The sequence below is a fragment of the Dermochelys coriacea genome, chromosome 9 (assembly GCF_009764565.3).
Source record: "Dermochelys coriacea isolate rDerCor1 chromosome 9, rDerCor1.pri.v4, whole genome shotgun sequence".
Lineage (NCBI taxonomy): Eukaryota > Metazoa > Chordata > Testudines > Dermochelyidae > Dermochelys > Dermochelys coriacea.
Window position 1 is genome coordinate 5,004,808 of NC_050076.1, and position 20,485 is coordinate 5,025,292.

General features: G+C 45.9%; 1 protein-coding gene across 1 annotated transcript in view; it reads right to left on the bottom strand.

The window, feature by feature from the left end:
• The window catches only part of LOC119861738 (LIM domain containing preferred translocation partner in lipoma), a 523,166-nt gene that overhangs the window by 495,460 nt on the left and 7,221 nt on the right, over positions 1 to 20,485 (bottom strand). Inside the window, exon 2 of the mRNA XM_043491737.1 lies at positions 3,033 to 3,203. The gene's annotated coding sequence lies outside the window, so the exon portion shown is untranslated. The remainder of the gene's footprint in view (positions 1 to 3,032; positions 3,204 to 20,485) is intronic.

The following is a 20,485-nucleotide window of genomic DNA, read 5'->3' on the forward strand; positions in this document are numbered from 1 at the left end:
TAGGGATATAGAATCCTACACAGAGTGAAAAGGCTGTGTGGTCTGGCGGACAGGGCACTGGAATGGGAGTCAGAATACCTCACGGTCACATAATGGCTTGTTTACATCTCAGAATGTTACTTATCTGACTCAGTGTCACTAGCTACAAAATTTTGATAACGAAACTTCTTTATACATTCGTCTGAGACCCTCAGGTAAGTGCTAAGTGTTTATTATGATTATTATTACATCAACACACCATTTCAGTGGAGGTGACATTTGTATGATAAACTGCATTTATAATGCGCGATAGATCATTTCACCTAAACTCTGCCCACTAATCTGTATTTGCCTGGGCTGGTTCCAAAATTCCAGGCCCTTAAGTAGCTTTAAAAAAAAAAAAAAAAACAAAAAAAAACACCACAAACCACAAAAATATTTCTTTGCAAATGTGAGATTTCACCACAAAGACCGCTGGTCTGAGGTGCAGGATAGGCAGTATTCAGTCCTAGACCTGTACCAGGTTAAAGGTTCAGCGTCTCAAACTAGAATAGCTAGCAACAGAAACTTGAACTCATTGGAGAATGTAGTTGTATTTATCTGCATATAATTTAACCACTATGTGTCTGGGTGCCATAGAGAGGTGTGGTTCCTGGTAAACGTGAGAAAAAGCTGGATCTTGAGCTGTGTGCAAATCTGTCTCCCATGTGTAGTTTGCATTAATAAAGGTCACCTATTTAAGACAGGATAATTCTGTAGATCATGAGAGGTGCACTACAAATCCCCTTTTCCAATATAATTCAGATTTTGTTCTACCCTAGTAAAGTCACACAACACTGATACTTAAAAACATTTTGTAAAAATATTGTCAATGCATGTCCCTAAACACAGTTGTAATCTCTCTCCTTTTAAGCCTGTACAACTGGACTCAGGGTAACTAAGGGAGCCTGGATGTATAGGCAGCAGGATATAAAAAGGTAGTCCAAGCAAAACTCCCTGAAATATTTACAAAAATAATGGAGATTATATGCTATTAAAATACGTAAGTGTGTGTGTAAAGATTTTATTTGAGATGATCTCAAGAATAATGCAGGTTACTCAAAAAGAAAAGGAGTACTTGTGGCACCTTAGAGACTAAAATTTATTAGAGCATAAGCTTTCGTGAGCTACAGCTCACTTCATCGGATGCATTTGGACAGGTTACTCAGAATCACATTAAGGAAACCTTTATTCCACAGCATCATCCAGCTCACCCAAAATCCAATCAATCTCTCTGTAGACATTAGTCCTGAGGCCTTAACATTCCACCTGCCCAGCTGAGGATTTCTTGCCTTATCAGGTGATTGCCATTGACTAATTAATAGATTCTAAGGCCAGGAGGGACCTCTGTGTTCATCTAGTTTGACCTCCTGCACAACACAGGTCATAGGACTTCATGTCTGAGACCTTTTAAGGAGGCACTCTTCCTCTCTGCAGGTTGCGTAGTTCTGAGTGTCTGGGATCATACTAGGCTGGAGAATGGAACCACTTGCATTTAGTTCACCAGATAAACCTTCATTTCCATCCCTCCCTCCCTGGGGCCAGTGATGCTGACTTTCTGATGCATCCGATGAAGTGAGCTGTAGCTCACGAAAGCTGATGCTCAAATAAATTTGTTAGTCTCTAAGGTGCCACAAGTACTCCTTTTCTTTGACTTTCTGGGAACTCCTTTTGTATCACCCTCCAATAACTAGAGCTGGGTGACATTTTCACACACCCCCACCCCCAAAAATTGGGCAAGAAAATGTGGATTTGGCAACACTGACGTGAATTTTTGAGACAAGGCAGGTGAGGTAATATCTTCCATTGGACTAGCTTCTGTTGGTGAGAGAAACAAGCTTTCGAGCTTACACAGTGCGCTCTTCTTCACAAGATGGTAAATTTGTGTTAGTTTCACTCAACTGTTTCAGTCCAAAAAAAACCCCCCACAAAAAACCCTTAAAAATTGCAGAATGGAAATGTTTCATTTGGACATTTTTTTAAACAGAATGTGTTAGATTTTTGGCTTGAAATGACTTTCAGTTTTCAAAATTTCCTTTCGCGTTATTAAAAACAATCCAAAATGGTTTAAATGGAAAGAAAACATTTTGATTGTTGAAATGAACCTTCCCCTCTCCTCCCGCCCCGAATTTTCGATTCATTGAAAGTTTCAGAAAATGTTGGTTTGGCCTGAAAACTTTATTTTCCCTTCATTTTTTTAGGAATGGCCAGCGACGCAAAAAAAAAAATCCCGTGATTCACTCAGCTCTCCTGGTAACTACCTTCATGTGGACCCAGTAACAGCATTAGACTCCAAAGAGTCACATCTGGCTCCCCTTTCAGACTGTTTAGCCCAGTATGGGCGGGACTGGATGGGATCAATAAGAAGCAGGAGATCTCCTTGTTAGAAAAAAAAATCATAGAATATCAGGCTTGGAAGGGACCTCAGGAGGTCATCTAGTCCAACCCCCTGCTCAAAGCAGGACCAATCCCCAATTTTTGCCCCAGATCCCTAAATGGCCCCCTCAAGGATTGAACTCACAACCCTGGGTTTAGCAGGCCAATGCTCAAACCACTGAGCTATCCCTCCCACACACAATGTTGTGTTGGTATTGTTTAAAAGTGTTTAATTAGTTGTTTTAATAATGCATACAAGATAAAGGTTATGTAAATCACTGGCTCTAATGAAATCCAATATGGAGTACATCTGTGACCCTTGAACTCCATCTTTGTAAGCAAATTTGTTTACAACTTAGACACTAGAGTCCCCTGGCTCTAACTGGACAGAACCAGTTTTTCCCCACCAAAACCAACCCCCAATACTCTATTCTATCAGAACTCTTCCCACCTTAAAGATTATACAAGATCTTGCTCAGCACCTGCGCAGGGCCGTCCATTCCAGCGGCAGTAGGTGCACGGTTGGGTCTGCCCAACTTTCCAGAGCTAGCGAGAAGAACATTGTCTATCCTGAAGCAAGACATAGGAAGGAGAGGCCTGTCTTCCTCATCATTCCCGCCACAGCGAAACCATCTTACCCATGCAGGAATCCTGCAGCTTTCCTGGTATCCATCATCCCAGAGGGTCTCCCCGCCTGCGACAAAGTCCACCAGTTGTTAGGACTCCCTGGTGGTCCTTCTCAAAGACTCCCAATCAGCCAGAGAGTTGAAGGTCCTGGGCTTCGCGTCTGTGAATAGCATCCACCGCGCCTGAATATAGTGGGAGAGGTTTCTGAATTGGGGTTTTATTTATTAATTTTTCTGACCACCGAGGGAGGTTTTGTGGGTCTGAGCTTCAAGCTCTTAAAGCCAGTCACTGTTTCATTGTACTGGTTAGGTTTGTGTTTCTTCTTACCCCCCCCCCCCAGTTTTCTGTACCTTTACTCTGAATACACTTACCTTTGTTTGCACCATAACACCTTGTCTTCTCTTTATTTATGTTACACAAGGAGGGAGGGATACCCTATTGTAAGCTAAATCCACTGGTGACAGAGAGAAGGGAGTGAGTCTGCACCTTCTGAGAAAAGGGGCTTTCCTTTTATCTCCCCTTTACCATTTCTAAAGTTTTCCTTTCTGAAGCATTGCCTTTTTCCCCTCGAGGTAACATCCTTATCAGTTTTCAATCAGGATGTAGCGCAAGAGAAATCATGCATCCACCCAGCTCTGTTTCCCAAACCACTGAACTTCAGCTAGCACGGAGCCTGCCAGATCACCCCAAGGGAGCCTAAGAGAAAGTGCACTGAGCTGGAAGCCAGGAGCACTGGTCTCATCACCCCAGATAGCTGTTAACACGAAGGCTCTGCAGTGCCCAGAAATTGAGCAAGGCCCCCTCCCCCTTGCTGAGAAGGCAGTCAAGTAACATCCCCCAACCTTACAAGTGAGTTAATGGAGAAGTTGCATCTTGGAACGTTGTCCAAAGCTGGGAATAGAACCCAGGCCTGGTGGCAGATCTAAATTTTATCCATGCCTCATTTATTTATACTGTAAGCCCTTTAGGGTAGGGACTCTTACTGTGCAGCTGTATGAAGTGAGCTGTAGCTCACGAAAGCTTATGCTCAAATAAATTTGTTAGTCTCTAAGGTGCCACAAGTACTCCTTTTCTTTTTGCGAATACAGACTAACACGGCTGCTACTCTGAAACCTGTGCAGCTGTGCAATGCCTGCCACATTGGGATTCTGATCTCCATTGGGGTCTTTAGACCCTCCCAGAATAAAACAAATTCCGCTATGTTCTCTGCTCCTAATCTGAAGTACCACTTGCAACACTTGGATTTATATACAATTCTGCCAACACAACACAACCCTGACCTCCAAACCCTCTGCTAAGCTGGTCCTGGGCTTTGGTGAGCAGAAGCGGCCAGTTATGCCCCACTGCATAGTGATTTCCAGTGCAGAGAAATCTACTAGGGACCAATCGGCACTGCTAACAGGCATTTTCACTCTGCCCAGAGTCAGGTTTGAGATTAGATCACTAGTGGTAAATCAGTGGCACCACATAGCCCTACTAAGTAGATTTTAAGCCCCAGCATGAGTTATCTAGTTTCAAAGCAGACAGAGGTGTGTTTTTTTTTTTTTTTTTAACTGAAAGAATAAAATCTTGCAGCTGAGCATTGGCTGCTTTCTCACTGAGGAACTTGAGATGTTCTTAATGGCTCTAAGACTTCTGCTCAGTGGTACTTTTGATGTAGCTCGAACACACTTAACGACTGCAGGCCTTTATTTCCTTCCTCCGCAGGATGCCTTTTTGTCTAGGGAATAACCTTGCATCTGGGGCATTTTATCTCCTCTCGCTCGCTCCTCCACAAAGAGAAAGGCGACAAAAGAAAGACTCAACAAAAGAAAACGGCAGCCGAGGCAGCTGTACCCTGCACAGAGCAAGGCGAGGTTCAGAGAGATTAATTTCATGAAGAGAATCAGTTAAAAACCAACAGAGAAGCCCTCTGACCTGAACTATTACATTCAGTCCAGGGTTTATTTTTTTCCTTTTCCTGGCATTGGTACTCCGATAGCAGCCGAAGTTAGCATATAAGCAGGAGGAAAACAAACAGCATCACTGGAGCAGTAGATTGTGAGGCAGAACTCCTGGGTTCTATTTCTGGCTCTGTCACGGACTCACTTCAGCACACCAGAGACAGGACAAAGTCCTGAAGTGTAGATCCCATCCCAAGAGTTGTATTATGTGTATCGGTAGCACCTACAGGCCTCAGTCGAGAGTGACCCCATCATGCCAGGCACGGTACAAACACAAAATAAGAGACAGCCCCTTCCACAGAGAGCTAAACAGGCAAACCAAGTGGTCGGAGAGGAAGGGCTATCCCCATTTACAGAGGGGGAAAACACACTACCACCAACCTTGAGAGATCAAAAAATGAGTCAGAATCACCAACATTTATGAGATAGACCCTCAAAATCCTGATGGTTTTATATTATATAATGCTTTTGTTCTCTTTTGATGTTCAAACTTCCCCCACCCATGCCCGGTGTGTGTGCACATCTGACAATTGGCACTGCCCACTCTCCCAAATATACTGGGTGGGGGATTTTGGCTTCCACTACAGGAGCTCTCACCCGATATTTGCCCATCCTCTGCCCAAGTCAATGCTGTCCCCCCAGTCCTTGGAACAGCTCGCCCCCCTGTCCCTCCAACCCTACTCTGACCTTCCTGGGGCTTTTTACCTCCCTCCCAGGCTTGGGAGGCTACAGTGGGGTCCCATTCCCCACTTCCAGTCTGGGGGCAGCTTCAGGGTCTCTCTCCCCCTCTGCCCCTTCCCAGACCAGGAGGTAGGGTGAGGGTGACCAGACACTTTTTTCCAGTAGAGTGGGTGAGAGATACAGTTGCATATACAAGACAAAGCCCCTAATATCGAGACGATCCCGATAATATAGGAACATAAGAATGGCCACACTGGACCAGACCAAAGGTCCATCTAGCCCAGTATCCTGTTTTCTGACAGTGGCCTGTGCCAGGTGTCCCAGAGGGAATGAACAGAACAGGGAATCATCAAGTGATCCGCCCCCTGTCACCCATTCCCAGCTTCTGGCAAACAGAGGCAAGGGACACTATCCCTACCCATCCTGGCTAATAGCCATTGATGGACCTGACTTCCACGAACTTATCTAGCTCTTTTTTGAACCCTGTTATAGTCTTGGCCTTCACAACATCCTCTGGCAAGGAGTTCCACAGGTTGACTGAATTGTGTGAAAAAATACTTTTGTTTACTTTAAATCTGCTGCTTATTAATTTCATTTGATGAAATCTGGTGATACTAGGGGGAATGGCAAAGGAACCATCCTATTCCCCAACCCCGTCTCCTGTAAAAATGGCATTAGGTTGCTATGGGGAGAGGAGAGAAGTCTTCCTCCAGCAGCTCAGAATGGCTGCTCTTCCCTGGGAGGCAGGCAAGTGAGGCAGGCAGCCAATCAAACGGTGTTTCCCCCGAGGCAAGGCTGAAATTTGCTAGAGGGCTGGAGCTTCTCATGCCATCCCCAGATGGGCTCAAACTCCAGCCAATCCTGCGACTGCCAAAATATTGAGAGTTGGCAATGCTGGTGACATTAAGTGATTTGTCCAAGGTCACATGGGAAGTCGGTGGCATAGCTAGAAACAGACTGCAGGTCTCGAGTCCCAGCTCAGGTGCCTTAACAACAAGGTGCCCCTTTCTTTCCTTGGCCTGGGCCTCTCTCTCTCTACACATAACCTCTTGGGCACCTGGAAAGGGGGAAGCTAATGGGAGCAGTGAACACTGACCTCCCTGAGGCGTTTCAAACCTCAAGTCACTCGGGTTTGTAAAGGACGCTGAGATCCTTGAACAGAATATATAAATGCAGTGCATTAATGCATTTTAAAAGGGAGCACCTGGGCAACATCTTAGAGACACAAAGACAAGACAAGATGTGATTTTTACCTTTAAAACTCCTTTCTCCATCCCAGGAATGACTAACTCCCTCCCTTCTGTGCTCTTTTACAGGTGAGAGAGAGTAATGCTTTTATTTTGTTGAGATCTCTTTATCAAGTGAAGCTACAGACTCCAAGTCTTGCTCTCTGCAATTTTAATGGAAGGGCCTGATGTAGCTTTGCCAACTGATACAGCCATTTCTGGTATTAGTTTATCCCCGTCTCTTCCTTGTTCTTGGGGGACATGATTAGGCATTGTCAGACATGGCACACCTGAACTCCAGATTGCACAGGGCACCTTTAGGCAGCTCTCAACCAGAACTGCTACAAAGTTAGATTTCCACTGACAGACTGCACTGCACCCCTGAAGATAGATTCAAACTGAAGTGCCTTTTTCTAGTGCATCTCTGGGCCCCACTTATTTCAGAACTGCCCTCGTCTTCCTCTCTGCAGACATTTCCCAACTGCAAGGCACGGTTGTCCTTGGAGCACCAATGGTTCAAGTCTGGAGCAGCGTGATAAGCTCACAGCACAAGACAGTTTTTACCTAGAAGTTACCTTACATCCACACCATAGTCACAGGGAACTACATGGGCACAACAAGGACAGAACTCGGGTATTTTTACTCCAAAAGCATAGGCTTATGCTACAAGGAGAATCTCCATTTGGAGTGAGCAGTATATGGCCTAAAAACAGATGTGCAGTTCTCATTTCATCCAGTAGAGGCCAGTGATAAACATACACTAGCCAGTTCATCACAATAGTTTATATTTACATAAGTATAGCTGCTGCATCCCAAAGGACTTTGCACTCTGAAAGGAAGAATTCCTGCACACACGCTGTAAGACAGGAAGTGGAGCTATGTGGAGGATCAATTCTATTTTGCAAAGGATTTCAAAATCTCAGAAAGTTAGGCATTCTCTGCAAAGGAACCCCCGCCCAATTTGATCTCAGATAGATTCAAAATGTTTTGCTTTGACAAAAAAAAAAAACAACAACATTGTTTTAATTGTCTGTTTTCAAATTGACATTACCATATATTTAGAATATACTACTGATAATATCATACAATAATTGTAAACAAGATAATTTCAAAATGATAGTTCATTCAAAAAAAAAAACCCTATTGAAATGGGACATTTCAACATTGTTGGAATTATTTTCTTCTGGCTTGTCTCCAAAACAATATCTGCAAAATCCACATGATTTCATGAAGTGTTTTGATTTTGATGGATAAGGGTTCCATCGAAGCTTTTCCAACCAGCTAAGAGGAAGTGAAAATACTGGAGTGAGGTGAAACTGCAGAAAGTCGAGGCACTTATCCAAACGGCAAGCTAGCCAGGAGGACGCCAACCCTAACACGCTGCCTGGAATCTGGCTCGATCTCCTGGAGGCTACTGAAGCCAGCTTAAAGTCCAGCAGCGCAGCAGGGCTAAGGCAGGCTCCTTACCTGCCCTGGCTCTGTGCCGCTCCTGGAAGTGGCCAGCATGTCCCTGCGACCCCTAGGTGTAGGGGCAGGGGGGCTCTGCACACTGCGCCTCCCCAAGCACCAACTCCACAGTTCCCATTGGCCAGGAACAGGGAAATGCGGTCAATGGGAGCTGCAGGGGCGGTGTGCAGAGCCGCCTGGCTGCCCTTGAGCCTAGGAGCCGGTGCTGGACATGCTGCTGCTTCTGGGAGCTGCCTGAGGTAAGCGCCGCCCAGCCGGAACCTGCACCCCGAACCCCCTCCTAGAGCCTATACCTCCTCATGCACCCCAACCACCTGCCCCAGAGCCTACACCCCCTCCTGCAGCCCAACCTCCTGCCCCAGGCTCAGCCCAAAGGCCCCTCCACACTCCAAACCCCTCAGCCCCACCCCCAGCTCAGAACCCACACCTCTGCCCCAGCCTGGTGAAAGTAAGTGAGGGTTGGGGAGAGTGAGTGACTGAGGGGGGCTGGAGTGAGTGGGGGGTGGGGCCTAGGAGAAGGGGCAGGGGCGGAGCAGGGAGCTAATGACAGCTGGCAACCCTAATGCCCACACAGACCCCATCCTGAAGATCTTGCAGCATAATAGGAACATAAGTCAAGAACCATGGAATCTATTCTCTGCTCTGTGACTGACTTGCTGAGTTGCCTTGGAGAAGCTGTCAAACCTCTGTCTCAGTCCTCCCCCCGCCCTGCTCTAAAATGCAGTTTATAGGACTTAACCCACCTTCATAAGCTTTGCCATCCTTAGATGAAAATATACTGTTGAAGATCAAGGGCTTCTCCGAGTTCTGTTCTGCCCCTAATTTCTATAGCAGTCACTGAACAGCATTTACCTTGCATTTGCCTCTGCTTGAAGGTACATGGTTTGGTTGCTACAGGGCCAGATTTTATGCGTTGCACGCAAAACCTAGCAGAAATATTTCCATGATTCTATGTAATTTAATAAAAACTTAAATTACACATTTCCCTCCAGCACTGGATGTGCAAACACAAGAGCACCGGCCTAGTGCATGAAGACCAGGAGGTGAGGGAAAAACTCCTGGAGTTTCAGTCTGCTAGAATGGGTACTGTTTCTTTAAATCTGTCACAGGAGAAGGAAGGGCATATGGAAGGTTCCAAGCAGAAGCTGTATGGTGAAGAGGAGATGGGCATAGAATACAGTTGCCTTGGGGATACAGTATTGCTAACTCCAGCTGTCCAAAAATCAGGAGTCAAGCTCTGCAAAACCATGAGATTTTTAAAAAAATAAAATGGGGTTTTATTTGTCTCTTGGCTTCTTAACCTTTGGGGTGCACTGGGGTCCCATCCATTGGGGGGGATTTGAAACACACTATGGTTTCAATGAAAGCAGAGATTCTCATATTCACATGACTCCAGGAGCTGGGGCTTTAAGAACTCACAAGACTGAAAAATCATAAGAACTGGCAACACTGGACACAATCCTGCTTCTCTTAACTGTTCTAAGCTTCACAAAGTGCAAAAAAACCACCAGTAGGGGTAAGGGCAGGGAAATAAATCAGATATTTTAACTTTCTATTTTAAGAATCTATTTATCAGTAGCACAGTTTAGACTTTCTTTAAATACATGTCTTATTTTGATATTTGTGGGCACCGGAGAGCATCTACCTCAGGGGAGAAGGGAATCTGATGTGTGCTCTGCATATACAACCAGAAAAGGGAGTTGGTTCAGCCAGTTCCCAGCCAGATGCCAGCCACAAATCCCAGAGCAGACATTGTTAGCAGCGTTTCAATTGCCCCATGTGCTCCAAACATATGTAAGGGGGGGGACAGCCTCCTGCTTCTTCTCTAACCGACTGCGTTGATATAAAACCTCGTTTTCTCTCTTTTTATGTTGCCCATAAAGCTCCAAATGTTGCCTTTATCTCCCCTACATGTGTGTAATTGAGTGAGTCATCTCAGCCACCTGTATAATTACAGAATTGTGCCAAATATTGCCTGTTTTTGGTGTTCAAGCACTCCCGTGGCTCTGACAGCTCTCACCTGCCAGCATCCAGAGCTAGAGGTAGAACAAAAAGAGGAAGAGACCAGTGCAGGGGACAATCTGCCTGGAATGATACTCCTGGGTATCCCCATTGACTTCAATAGCAGTGCCTCAAGGTCAAGGGCAGACAGAAGCTGGTCCAAAAGTGCTTCTGCGGCCCCTTGGAAAAATTGCTTGGGTGTAGGAGCCAGCACAAAAGGGGCTGGATTCTCCTGTGCGGCCGCATCGTCCCTGCCATGAGTACTGCAAGCCGGCAGTCATGGAAGTCACCTGACTGGTACCCAAGCCCCTGTTTGCAGAGGGGGCAGAGAGGCTTGCCTGTGGTCACCTGGCTTTGCAGTGCTGGAAAACCAGCCCGGCCTGAGGTTTTGTCCTGTGGGCCCCTCGCACCCAAATCTCCCTTTTAAACCAACAGGTTCCTAAGCCCCTAGAACAGCCAAGTGTTCACTGACTAGTATTACGGTAGCGCCTGTGGGGCCAGCTGGCTCAGGTCCCTGTTGTGTTTGCAAACACAGAGTAAGACAGTGCAGGACTAGGTTCATGCAATCCGGGGCCCTAATGCATGGGCCATCCCTGTGCCATGGCCCCATCCCCACCTGAAGAGGCAGATGTCAGGAGCAGTGATTGGAGTGGAAAGTCTGCTCCCCATCCTCCTCCTCCCCCCCAAGAGCAGCAAAAAGGAATCTGTGCCCCTTGAGAGTACCAGGTCCTCTCTCCCCCCCTGCCTGGAGAGGCAGAGGCAGTAGCCAGGGCATATCTGCCTGCGCCCATTGCTCTCTTCTCCTGCCATTTAGGGTATGTCACTTGATGGAGGATTCTCTGCTCCTTGAAGTCTTTAAGCCACGATTTGAGGACTTCAATAGCTTAGACATAGGTGAGGTTTTTCAAAGGAGTGGGGGGGTGAGATTCTGTGGCCTGTGCTGTGCAGGAGGTCGGACTAGATGATCAGAATGGTCCCTTCTGACCTTAGTATCTATGAATCTATGTCTTTCTCTATGTTCAATCTCAAAAGCCTTGCCCCTCCCCTCTTCCCCAAGACCTCGCCCAGCTTAGGGGGGTTTACAATGTTCAGCAGAATGTCTGTTTCACACAAATGGATGGGAGACACATCGCTGACTGAAGAGAAGGATAACTTTCATTGAAGTGCTCCATAGCCCGGACCCTTGAGAGCAAAGAGACCATTTAGAGTCCAGGGACAAAAAACATGGTCAACAACTTCACTTCTCTGGCACAATGGGACTCTTAGCAATAAAAGTCAAGTTCATCTGTGCAGGAGACAGAACCTTCTACCAGGGCTGATCTAAGACTTCCCCAGGAAGTAAGGATCATCTCTTTCCAATCCAAGTGCAAGGCATATTTCTTTGACCCTGTCTTCTCTGATATAAACACATATCAGCAGGTGTATTTAACAAAAAGAACCTACCAAAGCAAGATACATCACATGCTTCTCCCTCCGGAGAGAGGGCGAGAGAACAAACAAGTGACAGATGTGTAGTCACATTGCATACGCACTCACCGCAGCGACTCCGGTGATAATCACAGTACAAAAGCCTAGATAGCATAGAATAGCATGTTGCAAATTAGCATAAGAAGCCAGGCTACTGCACCATGAGGTTTGCTTTATTTCAATTTTGCTTTGTTTTAATTATGTGATACTTGATGATTAGCAGTAGTTGCAAACTATTATCAGCCTTTCTATAGAGCATTTCATCCATAAATCTCAATGCATTGTAAGCTAAGGCAGGCAAGTGTAATTATCTCCATTGTATAGATGGGGAAACTGAGGCACAGAGCGGTCAGATAGAATCATAGACTTTAAGGTCAGAAGGGACCCTTATGATCGTCTAGTCTGACCTCCTGTACAACGCAGGCCAGGGAATCTCACCCACCAACTCCTCTAACAAACCTCTAGCTTATGTCTGAGCTATTGAAGTCCTCAAATCATGGTTTAGGATGACCTGCCTAAGGTTGTACAGCAGATCAGTGGGAAAGCCAGCAAAAAACTCACGTCCTCCAACTCCCAGTCTAGTGCTCTGTCTTACCAGTAAATGCTCTGATATCTGGTAAAAAATAAAATGTTAGTAATAAGGCAACACCACAATTCTCTGCAATTAAACCTTTGAGAGGTGGGGGAAAGACTGCCCTGTGTGTGTGAGAATTATAAGTAAGGCTGCAAGTCTTTCACAGAGGTCACAGATTGCATGACTTTCCGGGACCTCTGTGACTTCCGCAGCTGCAGGGGCTGGTGTGGCTGACCCTCGGGACCAGCCGCACCGGCTGTTGCTCTGGCGGCCCCAGGCAACTGGTCCCGGGCGCTGCCCTGGAGCAGTGGCAGGGCCCCGGCCTGTGGTTCCCCGCCCGGAGCAGCAATGTCTGCTGGAGCACAGTCCTGCCACCCCTCCCGCAGGTAAGATTTAATTAGGGGGTATTTTTAGTAAAAGTCATGGACAGGTCACAGGCAATAACCAAAAAGTCACGGCCCGTGACCTGCCCATGACTTTTACTAAAATTGCCCGTGATTAAATCGTAGCCTTAATTATAAGGCATTACAGTTTAGCATATCCTCATCATTGGGGAACAAGGAGGACAAACATGTCAGGGATGGTGTAGGTTTACTTAATTGTGCCTCAGTGCAGGGAGATGGTCTAGATGACCTCTACATTTCTATGATGGGGCTTGAGTGTGTATAGTTTGGACAAACGATTATATGATCAGCCCGACTTGGCCTTGTCCTAGACTATTACGGTTGAGGTTGTGTTGAAAATACTTGTTGGATTTATAACAAGGCTGTGGATTTAACCTATGACCCTGATGTCAAGATATTAAATGATCTCCATTCAAGTCATATACACCTAGCAAATAAATGCAGGACATAATTCAAGCAGAGAAGACTGTCCCCCAAACACAGCTTTACCACCACAGAACTTTATCCACAAAGTAACTCAAACTCCAGGGACTTGCACTGGGGCCTGCCACCAGGTTGTATTTGGGGCTGCATGGATGTGATGGTGAAAGTGAAAAGCCTCTTTTCACCTCCTGCAGAGCCACAGCACAGCGTCCAGTGTTGTGTAGCACACACTTTACGCCATCTGCTGCCAGTGCCCTCAGTCCAGTGGTTTAGCAGTTACCGTGGAACACATGAGCAGGGCTGACTGAAAACTGCAAAACTATTTTTTTCAGTGGAAAAGTGGGTTCCCAATAAACTTTTTGAAACAGAAGTGTCTGCTTTCTGGGGAACTTCCAACGTGTCAAAAACCTGAAATATTTCCACTTGGAATTGCTGCAGCAATGCCTCATGGGAGCCAGAGTCTGGTTGCTTCAAAGACCCATTTTGCTCTAGGAGCTGGGCTTCCCAGCCAGACTACATCTCCCCTGATGCACTGCAGCCATGCAAATGCCATGATGCAGGGCCCCCCTTCTCCAAGAGGGGAGCGTGTGGTTCATCAGAGAAGATGTAGTCTGACCAGGGAGACTCAGAGGCTCAGAGGAAGATGGGGAATCCATGAATCATTTCCAAATGGATTTTTTTCCACCCAAGTTTTTCAATTTTCAAATTTCTGCCAGAAAGAAATCAAAGTTTTCCACAAGGAAAAAAATATCCTGTTTTTCAACTAGCGCTGTACAGTAGTGTTTTTAAAGAATTCCTCAAATTGAGCTCATTCACACTGAATATGCCATACTCATTTCTCAGATAAAGAGCTAGCTGCCCTTGTTGATTTAATAACCTCCTTGACTAGTTTGAATAGTTGTTCATGTTCATGGCAAATTCGCAAAGTAGATGGGCAGAGGCTGTATACGCAAGTGTCTGATAGGCAAATATACAATCAAAGACATGCTGATTTTGGTCTGGTTTTGTATTGCTCAGTGTAAACAATCGGCCCAACCTGCAACTTGGGAAAAGGACAACTGAAAATACAGGAGCCTCACCTCTTTGGGTATGTCTACACTGAAGCCTCCCAGCCCAGCAAGACAGACTCATACTAACGGGGCTTGAACTAGTTCAGTAAATATAGCAGCGTGGATGTTGTGCCCCAGCAGAGACTTGGGGGAGCCACTGGAATTTGGACCCCTGACCCCAGGTGCGAGTTCAGGTGGCTAGCCCAAGATTTTGCCAGTGCAGCACTGTCCCCGGTGCTCTTTTTAGCATGCCATCTCAAGCCCTGCTAGCTGTCTGCCCAGGCTGGGGAGTGTCTCCAAGCTGCAGTGTAGATGTACTCTATTTCTGCTGGAGTTTTTCCTTGTCTGCTTGATGCTTTAAAATGGCTAACAGAGTAACTCACCCCTTGGGTTGTGTGAGGAACTCCTGTTAATCTGCAGAATCCATTGAGGTTCTCCCCATAGAGACCCACCTACCTACCTATCATAGAAAGGACATATTAGAGTCATCTAACATTAGGGATGGAAAAACAGCTAGTAAGTCATGCAAATGCCTGTGAATGCTGATCTGTATCCTATAGTCTATTCTCCAGTGTTAGTTGAACTAAGATATGGGAAAGTAAGAACAATGTTTCCATACGTGGTCTGACACTGGTCCATCCAGTCCAGTGATCTTCTCTGACAGTGGTGAGGAGCAGATGCCCCAGAGGAAGGTGTCAAACCTCCGGAAATGGATGCTTATGCACTAATATGCCATGGGGGATAGGGAATATTTCTTTCTAACCTCAGTCAGGTGGTTTTTCTATATCCTGAAGCACAAAGGTTTATATTCTTTACATGTTTTTGTCTTATAACTATGGAAATTAGTTTAACCAATTAATAGTGTTGAATTCTGCACTAAGCCCTTTGACTCAGTATCTTGTGGCAGAGAGTTCCCCAGATAGCTGTATGTTGTATTAAAAACTAGTATTGCTTCTTCCCAGTTTTAAAGGGGCTTCAACTTTTTCCTCTGGGAGACTATTCCTCAGTTTAATAGACCCCCCTCCACACTTAAAAAAAAAAGACATTGAACTTAAGAGGTCTGGTTGGTGAAAAACAAATATAGACAGAGGAATTGACCTTATAAAACTCCTTTGCAGAAAAAAGTTATTTCTAAGCTGTCCCAGCATTGTTTAAGAGATGCATACAGACAATGTCTCTCTTATTATAGCTCGTATGCATGGCGTGTTATCCAACTGGAAAGCAAACTGCATCATCCAGTAATTGCTCCAACAGGTGCATGACTGTAGGACAGTTCTTGCTCCAAGAGGGGCATGACTGCAGAAAGGGATAGCAAGGAGACCAGTGCTAGGTAAGCAGAGGGAACAGCAGAGACAGACAAGAGACAGGCCCATAAGGGGCAGAGTAAAGGGGAGTATGGGACCAGAAAAAGCCCAGCACTACAGCCACATGCCCGATTGAGAAGAGGCAAAAATACAGTTTTGTTCCACAACAGACTCCACCCAACCCCACCCTTTGGAAACAGAAGATATTCACTCCTCACTGGATGTCCCAAGGAGAGCAAGAGCATCAGGGTTCTTGGAAAAGCAGCCAAGGGAGGGGCCGGGACTCATGGCAAAGTCTGGGCAGTACCCATGAGCTGATGCAAGCCCAAAGGGCCACTCTGCCAGTGACCCTCCACACATCCACAGGCTAGAGCACATAAGGAAATGGCGATCCGGGCTGCATTCATGGCCCATGCCAGCGAGGAAGGGAGAAGCTACAACAGCATTTGAGGGCAGCCAGGACTCAGCATCGGGAGCTGTCTCCTTTTAAGGAAGCGTAGTTTGCAACTAGCAAAGGAAGCCAGGAGTCTTAGCCTAGCAGCAAGAGCTGCCTGTTGAATCTAGCTCCTCTCCCTTGTATGGAGTTTGCACAGATGAGAATGTTTTTTGCAGCCTTTGTACCATTTTTTTTTAAGCAAAAAGATAAGGGAAAAAAACCATTTGAAAGTGAAATGAGGGTGTTGATTGTTCTTCCAGTCCTTGAATGGGTAATAATGTCAACAGCAATAATGTTTGGCTCTCATGCAGTGCCTCATCACCACAGGGTGGTTCAAACATTAAGATGCAAGTTTAAAAAAAATAAGTAGGCAAAGGTGTGCATTGCAACCGCATGTCTAATCTGCGGGCACGATTTTTACATGCAGACACCCAGTTTGGGTGCACAATCATGGTGACTGTGCCTTACTGCATTTCTGAAAAACCAGGACTACTTTTATTAAGACATTCAACCACATGCAGTGAGGTAGGTTTAAGTATTATTAATTATTGCCATTTTATAGATGAGGAAACGGAGGCCTAGAGCAGTGAAGTGATTTGTTCAAGGTGTCGCAGTGAGTCAGAGATAGGAATAGAACCCAGGTCCCCTGACTCCTGTGACCACTAGATGATACTCCCCCACCCCATAAATCCACAAAGGAAAATAGGGATGGCCAGACCAGTGCCATTAAAGCTAAACAGAACTGAATCTTTAGGCAAAACCCAAATCTTATTTTATTTTAAAAATGTTGGAAAAAGTTAAGAGTTTTTTCTTCCTTTATTTAAAAAAAAAAAAAAAAGTCCCCCTCACCCAATCCTATCCCTGCACTCACAGGAGAAGAAGCAGAATCAGCCAAGCACTGTCGCTCCTGCAGTATTTCTGCTGCTACTGGAGGAAACTAGCAATTTTGCAGGACAGCCGCCTGTTGCCATCCATTTCCCAGCCCGGATCCAGAGATGCAAAAGTTCTCTCTGAGCATTGTCTATTTTGCTAAACGGGGCCCACCAACCTTCTGAGGGTTGGAGTGAAAGACAAAGTCATCTTAAGATGAGAGAGGGGGCCTGACCCAATATCCAAGCACCTCCAAACTCTGGGTCCAAACTGCTTCCTTCACTGATCACCCCCCCAAGCAACCTGATCTTCCCAGCTCACCCCTTGACCTTCGGTTCTCATGGTAGATACTTCCTTCCACCCCAGACACCCTTTGGCCTTGCTTTCCGAGGCTGCTCGGCATAGAAGGTGGGGGGCTAGGGCTAGAGGAGATTCAGGCCCCCACCCCCAAATCCATCTCTGCCATGTCATTTTCTGAGCTGCACCATGCCCAGCTTGGCAGGTGCAGCCCCACGTGCGGTGGTACTAAGGCCTGAAAGATGGCAGGGCATCGTAGAGTGAAGTCCCCGTCTGCACATGGCTGCCTGTGTCACATGATGCTGTGGCAGGCTCAGTGTTACCACCTTTGAAATGCAAGAAACCTGACACCTGCCCCCACCCACAAGGCAAACCCGCTACAACCCCAACCCCCAGGCAACTCCGCAACACCCTCCCTCCCCCTTCATCAGCCACTCATAATATCTAGAGATAACACAGATAAGACTGGTGACTCGCACGCCTCTTCACTCTGGCGTGACTCAATCCCACACAGGCACACACACGCGCGGTGCGCTGGTGAGCAGACAGCTACTGTATTTTCAACAATTTTGATCTGTTATCACTTAAACTGCAGAATTGGGAACATGGCAGCATTTTTAGCTGGACAAACTTTTAACATGAGCTATTCCAGCATATTGTGATAACAATGCAAATCTTTAGATCCCCACGTAAAAACCCCCCCAGCAAATTAAGTTATTTTTCTGGCAACTGGCAAATCATAAAAAACCCTGGCCAGGTGGTAACCCTAGCCACAGAAACATCAAAAACATCAAAAACAGAGAGCAGGCTCCTCCCACACGGGGCTGGGGACCTGCCCACCCTCCACACCTAGAGAGCCTTCTTCACAGAGCAGGGAACTTGGTTGCCCCCTAACTTACAGAGAGCCACACTCTCTCTCCCACAGCAATCAAAGCCCTCCCAGCACAGACACCCCCCGTGCAGGTGTCGGGGCAGTTCCCCAGTCTCAAGGAGCCCAGTAGGGTTGCCAACTCTCCAGAACTGGTCTGGAGTCTTTAGGTATTAAAGATTAACCTTTAATTAAAGATTATGTCATGCAATGAAGTCTCCAGGAATGCATCCAACCAAAATTGGTAACCCTGAGCTGCCTACGTGGTGGCACCTCACACCCGAGTTTTGCTCCCAAAGGCAACAGCTGTGTGTACTGAGGCAGACACCTCCTTTAGCCTGTTCAATTCTTCCTGCTTCTGTCTCAGACCCAGGGGTTTGGGTGGGCTTGGATGCAGGCGGCTAGCCCCTGCCACAATGTCCACATGGCTATTGTGGAGTTCTACTGAGCCTCGCTACAAGAATATTTTCACTCACTGCCTATGCCACTAGGCCATACCAGTCATTCCCCCCACTTCCTTGGCCCCTGTGACAAACTGATCCTTGCACTGCATTCCTTCTTGTGGGGCTAAGCTGCGCCTCTCAATCCCTGGGCTGACCCCCTCCTGCCTGCACCTTTGCCTATCTCCATCTCTTGGAACCTGTGTCCCACGTAGACTGCCTTAATCCACCATGGCAAATAATCAGTAGATTTAAATGCAGCCATTGCACCTGCTGGGATGGATTTCCCTGGGGGTATGCAACCCCATCGCGCTGATCAATCCATCAGCCAGAGCATCTTACCTGGGGGGGGACTTGGGACACCATACCCAGAGCCTCCCCCACCCCATTCCATTCATATTCGTTTCAGTCCCGTCCTCAGTGACCTTTTGTCCCTATCTGTTAAGGAACCTAATCTCCAATCCACTGTGGCTGAGCGTTATCAAAAAGCACCCAGGGTTGAATGAGCAGAGGATCAAGATACCATCTCAGCTCCCTGAACTTGACCTTGTGGAGAAAAAAAAAAAAGTCCTTTTTTCAAACATCTGCTGCTGTCTCCAAACAGGAGATAAAGATCAACCCCCTGTCTTAGTCTAGAAGATCTATCTCACCGATTACAGTGGTTACTTACCCTGTGGAAGATCCCTCGGTATCTCTCTGTGATTTGGCCCAGTACACAGCAAGATCATGGAAGAGCACCTGTTCCTGTGTTATCTTGTGCTCCTCTGACTGTCTGTTGTCTACACTTACTCATACTATTCTTAAAGTTAGATTGTAAATTTCTGATGGGGAAGGACTGTTTGTTATATTTGTGCAGTGCCTAGCACAATGGGGCAGGCATCTCCAAGTGCAACTGCAATCCAGATAAAATACTATGATCTCTGAATGTCATTGCCCAGGAGAAAAGTCTTGCTTTATGTTTTGGTTGCACCTGGGAGCTCCAAACAGCACTCAGGACCCATAATATTAAACATTATAAATGGATAGGAAAATAAGGCCCCTGACACAAATTGGTTGCAGACTTGGTCAGTTTTGAGGCTCTATCATTCAATTTTTAACAGCTCAATAGATCAGGCATAAATACAGCAAATAGTAAGGCACTTGCTCCATAAGACAGAATATGACAGGCAGAATAACTTACCAGTTACTTATAATTAGTCCAGTCTATGAAATATCAAGATCGAGAAATCCATCTCTAACTTTGGGAATCCCAAGATTTGGCCCAAGGCCCATTTGTATTCAGACCTTTCTCAAACAAGATTTTTTGCAAAGTCAATGCACCAAATCCAGAGACCCTCAACACACTTTCTATTCAGGGAATTTGACATTGAAGTACATCTGATTCCCTGCCCCTTCTGAAGTCCTTTACACTAGAGCCTGTCACACATTTTTATTTAAAACTTTGATGAAAGTTGGCCTTTGTGTCACCAATGTTTGGTTTGCCAATGGAAGTTAATCACTATAAATGTCCAATTTTGATGACATTTTCCAGGTTTGTGTCAAAAAACCCCCCCACAATATTTGGTGGTGGAAAACCAAGAGTTTTTGAAGAAAAATGTCACTAAAATGAATATTTGCGCAATTTGCACTGGTGTAAGTGAGTAATACAAGCAGCAGGATGACAATCACACCCAATAAGTGTCTGCATTAGTCAGAATCACAGCACTGGCAATTGCACAGTGCAAAGTTCTGTAGAGTTAAGGATAAGATACTATAGTTCATAGAAAGAACAGGAGAATTCTATGCATCGATGAAGTGAGCTGTAGCTCACGAAAACTTCTGCTCAAATAAATTTGTTAGTCTCTAAGGTGTCACAAGTACTCCTGTTCTTTTTGTGACTAACACGGCTGCTACTCTGAAACCTATAGTTCATCGAGTGTGGTGGCATACACTTAATAAATAACACCTAGCTTTTGGGTAGCATTTTATCTGTAGTTTGCATGGCAATTTACAAATGAGATAGGCATCAATATGC